This window comes from Schistocerca americana, chromosome X (genome assembly GCF_021461395.2).
Source record: "Schistocerca americana isolate TAMUIC-IGC-003095 chromosome X, iqSchAmer2.1, whole genome shotgun sequence".
NCBI lineage: Eukaryota > Metazoa > Arthropoda > Insecta > Orthoptera > Acrididae > Schistocerca > Schistocerca americana.
In genome coordinates, this window is record NC_060130.1 from 182,193,317 (window position 1) to 182,203,162 (window position 9,846).

Here is a 9,846-nt window from a genome sequence, read left to right on the forward strand (position 1 = left end):
CGCTGCATGGTGTCGTGGTTGCAAAGATGGACCTCGCCATGGGCGTCAGGAGTGAAGTTGAATATCATGCAGCCTATTGCGTACAGTTTGAGTCGTAACATGACGTCCTGCGACTGCATGGAAAGCATTATTCAACATGGTGCCGTTGCTGTGAGGGTTTCTCCGAGCCATAATTCGTAGGTAGCGGTCATCAACTGCAGTAGTAGCCCTTGGGCGACCTGAGCGAGGCATGTCATCGACAGTTCCTGTCTCTCTGCATCTCTTCCATATCCGAGCAACATTGCTTTAGTTCGCTCCGAGACGCCTGGACACATCCCTTGTTGAGAGCCCGTCCTGGCACAAAGTAACAATACGGACGATTTCGGACAGGGGTCTACGCATGGATGAACTACAGACAACACTAGCCATGTGCCTCCTTCCTGATGGAATGACTAGAACTGATCGTCTGTCGGACCCCCTATGTCTAATAGACGCTGCTCGTGAATGGTTGTTTACATCTTTGAAGGGTTGAGTGACATCTCTGAAGAGTCAAAGGGACTGTGTCTGTGATACAATATCCACAGTCAACATCTATCCTCAGGAGTTCTGGGAACTGGGGTAATGCAAAACTTTTTTTGATGTGTGTATTACACTGCACCATCTCTGTCATGAGATGCAATGTTAAAAACAACACGTCAGTATGGAACTGTTGACTGAGATTCATGCAAGACTTTGAGCAGGGCATATACAGGTACAGCAAAGGGAAGAACAGTTCAGTGAGTGAAGAGGTACAGAGGTCATCTGACGAATTTATTTACGTCTTTTACATGGATGTAAAAATCTCTAAAGGCACGCCATACAACAAAGTCGCGTATGGGAGGTTGTGATGGATGTCTAAAGAGGAAATCGCTAGACTGAATGAAAAGATCCATGATCTAGCTGAGAATTCCATTGAGGGATACATTGTGGACGCAAATATCTTATGTGCCACTGATTTGCGTGATATGCATATGGACTTGTAGCTATGTCCAGACACCTAATCCCATATAATGATTCCATCCCAAAGCTGTTTAAAGCGCTGGGGAACAACATTGACACGTTCCGCACTGCAGAAACCTCCAGAATGTGTTAGTTTTGGGATGGAACCTATTAGAATGTTCTGAGGCACATTAATAATAGCACCGAGCCGATGGCTATTGCTTTGTGTGACTTTGAAACAGATTTTAACTAATTAATGAGTAATTCAGTTTTTCGAAAAATGTTAGAGGATATCATGAAATTCTTTTAGTTTACTCTGTGGAGGAAGAGATCGTTATGGCGCAAGAGGCTACATCGTCAGACCAAATTTCAAGAGGACCAACATCTTCAGTGAAGTACTAGTCTCTTTAGAGATGGCCAGCATTTCAGTGCAGGTAACGAAGCCTGTCTATATCTCTATGTGTGTTCGAGACTTTTCCAAACGCCACATGTACCGATTCCACTAAAAATTTGCAAAGTCAAACTTTGATCCCAAGTTACTTTATATGGAAACAGTTTCGTCTACTGGGTGAAAGGCTGTGCTCCACAAGAAATAATTACGCAAAATCACGAAGAACTCGACAATTCTGGATATGAAACCGTTAATCCTAATGGAATAACACTACAAAACAAGAAGGTAATTGGCGTGATTAAATATGGGACAAATAGTTTGCAGATTGTGGAGTTTGTGGGGCTCATGTTGAAAATGTATACCTACTGCACAGATGCAGGCTAAGCGTGTGAACAGTGGGGTGATGAAGGCTCTCACAGACAAAGATTATAAGAGATGCCTGATCGAGGACGTTAGTCCTGTCTTTGTCATCCTCAAATTGTTTAAATACAGTGCAGTCAATTGCTAAACAAATTTTTTAAATAAATAAATAAACCAAATCCCCTGTACTGCCTTGTATTCGATAAATTGTTTAAATAAATAATATTCCATACATTACTTGTCTACCAGGAACTGTTGAAACAGTATTCCATACACTGAAATCGATTTCCTGCCAAATTTTTGAAATAAACGAACAATATGCCATACGCCACCTTGTGTCAAATAAATTTTTTAAATAAACAATATTCCACACATTGCCTTGTCTACCAGAAACTGTTTAAGGAATATTCCATACAGTGCAATCGATTTCCTGCCAAATGGCCAACAATCCCGTAAATATCCAGGCAGGGGAGTGGTAGGGGAGGGCTGAGGGTTTCCCAAAGAGGGAGAGGTTAATTAATTGATTGGTTTAATTAATTAGTCAGTCAAACTGCTAGAGTAGGAGGGGCTATTCGAATAACTCAGGCCTGGACGTATACTTATATCAGCAAGGAGAGTTCTCAGTGAGGGTGGGGGAGGGGGAGGATTGGGTGGGGAGTGGGAGGTTTCTTGGAAGAATAGATTATCGCCAGAGGGTCATAATCTCCTTAGCAGAACAATAGGTTAAGGACCTGTCAATCAAAAGAGAACAATAGATAGGCCCCTGAACGTATTCTTGCCTCTGGATGTATGCAATCCACAGTAACGAATTGCGTTCCTGCCGGCCTTTCCATACTACTACCATTGTCCATAAAATACTACTACACAATCTGGAAGCAGTAGGTGTAAGAGGAATAACAAACGAGTGGTTCTAGTATTACCTGGAAAATATTGTGCAAAAGTTAGAGATAATCCATACATCTGCTTATGACAATTTTTCGTAAAACAATAGTCGGACAAGAATCATAAACATAGATGTTCCTTAGGATAGTGTACGTGGTTCAGTTATGTTCCTAATATGCAGGGCGTAAAATAACCACAGTGAGGTAAGGGAGGTCGAGACGAATTTCAATTTGACATACAAAAGCCTCCTAAATTATGCGCAGCGCAAGGTCTTCAATATCCACTCGCCCTCTTACGCCACTAGTTTAGTTATTTTGTTAAATTTTTTAACTTAAACGTTCACGTTAGGGTAATGAAAGGAAAAGAAACTTTCGAAAACGTTATGCAAACACTAATAACTTTTAAATTACGATCTAAACTTATGCCTTACGACCACTTTAGTTTCGTAGTTAGAAGGCCAGACTAATGAAGTTCGAAAGCGCAAGAATGTATCTAATATCTGGTGCGGCGCGCATGTGCTGTGCCTTAGGTTGCCTTTGTTGGCTATTTCCCGCCTGATAGACCACAACTATTCTGTTTCAATTCATTCGTCTCGGCCTCACCTACACTGCTGTGTTATGTGTAAACCGTTACCGTTTACATCGTGTATACACTGTTCAAAGGAATTAGGGGAACACGAGTGTGACGTCTAGTACCTTAAATCTATTTTGATCCAGTCGGAACCTGTGGTCTTATTGCATGACTTGAGATCTTCGCTTTCAGTGTGGGCAACAATTAAAACCATTCGCCATCTATCGGCTATGTTATGCATTACAGAGTCACGGAACCCCTCACAAGGGAACCTCCCCATCACACCCCCCTCAGATTTAGTTATAAGTTGGCACAGTGGATAGGCCTTGAAAAACTGAAAACACATCAATCGAAAAAACAGGAAGAAGTTGTGTGAAACTATGAAAAAAATAAGCAAAATATAGAAACTGAATAGTCCATGCGCAAGACAGGCAAATCAAGGAAAAGACGAGCCCAGGAGCGCCGTGGTCCCGTGGTTAGCGTGAGCAGCTGCGGAAGGATAGGTCCATGGTTCAAGTCTTCCCTCGAGTGAGAAGTTTATTTTCTTTATTTTCGCAAAGTTATGATCTGTCCGTTCGTTCATTGACGTCTCTGTTGACTGTAATAAGTTTAGTAACTGTGTTTTGCGACCGCATAGCAAAACCGTGCGATTAGTAGACGAAAGGACGTGCCTCTCCAATGGGAATCGAAAACATTTCATCGCAAGGTCATAGGTCAACCGATTCCTCCACAGGAAAACACGTCTGATATATTCTATACGACACTGGTGACGGCATGTGCGTCACATGACAGGAATATAGGTTGTCGACCCACCTAACTTGTAGCCGGCCGGTGTCGCCGTGCGGTTCTAGGCGCTTCAGTCTGGAACCGCGTGACCGCTACGGCCGCAGGTTCGAATCCTGCCTCGGGCATGGATGTGTGTGATGTCCTTAGGTTAGTTAGGTTTAAGTAGTTCTAAGTTCTAGGGGACTGATGACCACAGATGTTAAGTCCCATAGTGCTCAGAGCCATTTGAACCACCTAACTTGTACGCTTGGCGAATGGGTAAAAAGATTCTTCTACCTTGCCCGATTTAGGTTTTCTTGTGGATGTGATAATCACTCCCAAAAAAGTGATGAAAACATAAGAGTTTGTGACATAAACTGCAACAAATGAATGCAACAGTTTCACAATCGCACAGTTTTCCCTGTGCTCTGTCAAAAGATATGTTTTTAACGTTTTCAAATTTTTCCGCGTGTAGACCGTCAAATCCTGCGTATGTCCAAACAAATCTGAACATGTCCTGGAATTTTGGAGAGCGAAGTTGATTATGTGTGACTGCCTGAACTTTGATAATTGTCTGAAAATAAAAATTCAAACTTTTCACTCGAGGGAAGACTTGAACCAATGACGTCTCGTTCCGCAGCTGTTCATGCTAACCACAGGACCACGGCGCTCCTGATTTTACACGATCCTTGATGTTGCCTATCTTGCCCATGGACTACTCAGTTTGAATATTTTGCTTATTGTTTTCATAGTTCCACACAACTACTTCCTGTTTTCTCGATTGATCTGTGTTCAGTTTTTCAAGGCCTATCCACTGTGCCAACTTATAACTAAATCTGAGGAGGGTGCGATGGGGAGGTTCCCTTGTCAGAAGGAAGTGTGTATCAGTGTCCCAGAGTCTTTTAGTGAGGAACACAGATAGTAGTTGTCATTTGTGGTTGTTTTATTCAACCAAGCACATACAATGCGACATCTTAATGCAGGGCAAGCTGCAAGGGCGGTGTGTTTGATTCAGAGAGGATGGACTTTCGGTCGTGTTGCTGCAGATGCCAATGCCTCTCCACGTGTATTCCGTAATTTGTGTACACGCAACTGGGGGACAGCTCAGTACACATGGCAACTTGGGCAAGGTCGCGGACCCACTGCCACCCCACGGGAAGGCGGATATGTGGCCACATCTGCTCTGTGCTGTCGTACGGGTGCTGCCAGAGATGTTCTCATAAGTGTCTCTGGAGCTAGTGCGTCCATTCATATTGTGATGAACAAGTTTCGAGAAAGGACCTTACGACCCACATGCACTGCTCGAGTATCCCGATTGACACGACAACATCTTGCAGCTCGCCTTCAGGTCTGCCATTCCCATGTGAATTGGTAACTTTATTACTCGCAAAACGAATTATTCGCAGACACTCCAAAATCCTCCCACGCTGGGTGATGGACATGTTCGTGTGCGCAGAACCGTGTTGAGCGGCACTTTCAAAATGATGACCAGGAAATCGAGAGATTTGCAGGGTTCTGTGATGTTATGGGGAGGCTTCATCGTTGATAGCCATACGGACCTCGTCGTTGTCCATAGTCGCTCTGCCGCCATCAGTACTTCGAAAAGATCCTGTTGGACCGTGTCGTGGTTGCTGCATGCGGTTGTGGTCGTGATTTCGTTCTAATGCCAGGGCATATGTGGTGGGCCTCAGCAGGGATGTCTTGCGAAGTCTGGACACTGAAGTAATGGAATGGCCGGCGGTGGACCCCGACCCAAACTTCATCGCCCAAATGTGGAAAATGCTTGTCAGTTGTGTTCGTAGTCGTCCTGTTCCACCACAGACTGTTCCACTGTCACGAATGATGAGGACAGCACAAACACCCAGTCCCCGCGGAGAGAAAATCCCCAACTCGGTCCGGAATCGAACATGGGACCGCGTGATCCGGCTAGCCACTAGACCACGAGTTGTGGACATTAAAGAATGGGAACGGATGCCACAGGGTGATCTGCTTAGGACATGCCACGTAGCAGTCAGGCAGTGAAAAACAAAAAAATGGCTCTGAGCACTATGGGACTTAACATCTGTGGTCATCAGTCCCCTAGAACTTAGAACTACTTAAACGTAACTAACCTAAGGACATCACACACAACCATGACCGAGGCAGGATCCGAACCTGCGACCGTAGCGGTCGCGCGGTTCCAGACTGAAGCGCCTAGAACCGCACGGCCACACCGGCCGGCAGTGAAAAACACTCACGAAGGGCATACAAGTTATTGAAGCTCTCCAAGTCCAATGAAAAGCACACAGGATGACGGGATGAATGATTGTTTCCACTTTATTGTCGACACCTGTCGGACATTGCAGTTCTTTTTATGTAAACGATCGAGGATGTCATGTGTTTTGTTGTGTACTTAATTTGTGAAAGATAAAGGTATAAGTTTGTAACGTACCCACTCCTCAGTTACTGCTCTAAGGAGTATGACAGGCGACTAAAGTCGTAATTATTTTCAGCCATATGTTTGTGCACCGTGACTGTGTGGGATAATTATTTATTTCAAGTTTCTGCTACCACTCACTTTTTATTTTCTGCTTAATCTAACATAACGCAACTCGTTTCGAACATGTTCTGTTCATCTTCAGGCGTTTATACATACATATAGAGAAATGTTACTTAAAAATAAACAGACTTAAACTGGATTAATCTAGAACTCTTTGCCCATTGTTTTTTACTGTAGCTGCTGGTGTGGCATTTGGGGGAAAGGAGGGGGCAGTGTTTGGCTAGAAATCGAAATCATTGATGTCTTCTGCTGGTTTTCTTCCTTGTGGTTGACTATGTATATCACAGCCTGTATAGGATGCAGATAGATCTGCATTAGCTATGTGTTACGAAAATAGTGTGAAAGGCTTTTATATGACAGTTGATCACTTACAATTTCATCATGTTCCTCTAACTCTGTTGTGCAGTGTATCAGTGACAGTATAAGGCACCAAGAAAAGTTCTCTTTGCTGATGAAGGGAATATCATAGCCAGTGATAAAACATTAGAACTCCTACTAGAGAAAGCAAATGAAACCCTCAAGGGCGTTTTCGGTTGGCTAATATCCAATAAATTGAAGTAGAACATTAATGAAATAATCTGTAAGCACTTCAGCATAAACAGGAAAAACAATTCTGTTACATTAAGCTTTGATTACAAATCTATAAATTGGGTAACAAACAACACAAGCGGCTTGTAGTGAAATTGCGTGCTTATGGAATATCGTCTCGGTTGTGTGACTGGATTTGTGGTTTCCTGTCAGAGAGGTCACAGTTCGTAGTAATTGACGGAAAGCCATCGAGCAAAACCGAAGTGATTTCTGGCGTTCCCCAACGTAGTGGTATTGGCCCTTTGCTGTTCCTTATCTATATTAACGATTTTGGATACAATCTAGGCAGTCGTTTTCGGTTATTTGCAGATGACACTGTCGTTTATCGACTAATAAAGTCATCACAAGGCCAAAACAAACTGCAAAAAGATTTAGAAAAGATACCTGAATGGTGCGAAAAGTGGAAGTTGACCCTAAATAACGAAAAGTATGAGATAATCCACATGAGTGCTAAAAGGAACTCGTTAAACTTCAGTTACACGATAAATCAGTCTAATCTAAAAGCCGTAAATTCAACTAAATACCTAAATATTGCAATTATGAACAACTTGAATTGGAAGGAACACACAGAAAATGTTGTGGGGAAGGCTAACCAAAGACTGCGTTTGATTGGCAGGACACTTAGAAAATGTAACAGATCTACTAAGGAGACTGCCTACACTACGCATGTCCGTCCTCTTTTAGAATACTGCTGCGCAGTGTGGAACCCTTACCAGATAGCACTGACGGAGTACATCGAAAACAATGAAGGGCAGCATGGTTTGTATTATCGCGAAATATGGGAGTGAGTGTCACAGAAATAAGACAGGATTTGCGCTGGACGTCATTAAAGGAAAGGCGTTTTTCGTTGCGAGGATTCTTCTCGCGAAATTCCAATCACCAACTTTCTCTTCGAAATGCGAAAATATGTTGCTGACACAGACCTACATAGGGAGAAACGATCAGCACGATAAAATAAGGAAACTCGGAGCTCGTACGGAAAGATATAGGTGTTCGTTGTTTCCACGCGCTATACGAGAATGGAATAACAGAGAATTGTGAAGGTGGTTCGATGAACCCTCTGCCAAGCACTGAAATGTGATTTGCAGAGTATCTACGTAGATGTAGATGTAGAAGTTGTTAGGGATGAATATTGATTGTCAGCTAACGTGGAATGAACACACAAAGCTGCTGGCAGAAAGAATGTCATCAGCGTGTCTTGCACGTGGTTTCTGTTATCAGTTTCTTACAGCCAGTGTCTTGCGGCAAAATGCTATTAATATGTACACTGAATTCTTAGCTATGGGATTCTTTTTTGGGCCTCTAAGGCACAAAATGACACATTTTTCTAACAGCAAAAAAGTATTGCGGAAGTAATAAATAAAAATAGTAGTCAGGCTCATTGTAAAGAACCGTTAAACAAACTGAGTAGCCTTGCTGCACCAAGTGAGTACATCTGTTTAACTGTTGGGCATATCAGGGATGAAATTACATAGTATTTCGCTACAAGTTATATACATAATCATGAAACAAGAACCAGTTTACGTTACAATTCTTTCTTTTCATTACAACCTTTTCATATTACAATTCTTTTACAAGAAAATCATGTACCAAGATTTGCCAACATCTCACTCATCATGGAGTGATTCTGACTCTGTTTTCGAGGTAGAATGAATGGAGGACATGAAGAGACGTGCGTGGGACACAGTGGCATGTTTGCGGGCCTGGAGTCGGTTTTCCGAACTGTTTGGAGTTAGTGCAAGAGGCATAGTATTATAGCATGTTCATCGTCCGGAGGCGCCACCGGGTGTCTTGATGTGTGCAGTCAAACTATGTTTCTGTTATAGGTTGTCTCAAGTATATATATATAATCTCACCCATTATTATAGAAATTAAATCTCACGAAATACGCCTCAAACGAAAAAACTACAAAGAACGAAATTCGTCTAGATTGAAAGGGGAAATCAGATGGCGCTATGGTTCGCCAGCTAGATGACGCTGCCATAGGTCAAACGGATATCAACAGCGTTTTTTTAAATAAGAACCCCCATTTTTATTACATATTCGTGTAGTACGTAAAGAAATATGAATATTTTAGTTGAACCATCTAGCGGGCCAACCACAGCGCCTTCTAGTTTCCCCCTTCAAGATAGACATGTTTCGTACTTTGTAGTTTTTTCGTTTGACGCTTATTTCCTGAGATATTTGGCCTGGTCACGATCAATGGACCACCCTGTATATATATACGATGGTAAGTCAATTATTATCCGCAATTTAGTTATATTTTTGTTTAGTTATTTTCAAATACGTGTGAAATCTTATGGGACTTAACTGCTGTGGTCATCAGTCCCTACGCTTACACACTACTTAACCTAAATTATACTAAGGACAAACACACACGCACCCATGCCCAAGGGAACCTCCGCCGGGATCAGCCGCACTGTCCATGAGTGCAGCGGCGCACATGGTTGCTCCGCTGTCTATTTGCACCAAAGAAGAGCAACGTTCAGTGATCTTTTTTTATCTTATGTATTTATTTTTTTTAATTTTTTTTTTTTTTTTTTGTGGTCGGAAGCCGTATCAGGAGCCGAAATTTATCGAAGACTGTCGGTACGGTACGGGAACAGTGTTTTGCCAAAACGGAGTGTCTATGAATGGATTGAAAATTTCCGAAATGGTCGCACAAGTGTTGCACACGATGAAGGAGCCGGACAACCGTTTACCGGCACAAGTGAAGAAACCATTGAGCGTTCACTTGAAATGATTCTCTTAGACAGACGATTAACTACTAACGAAATGGCACATCGTCTGCAAA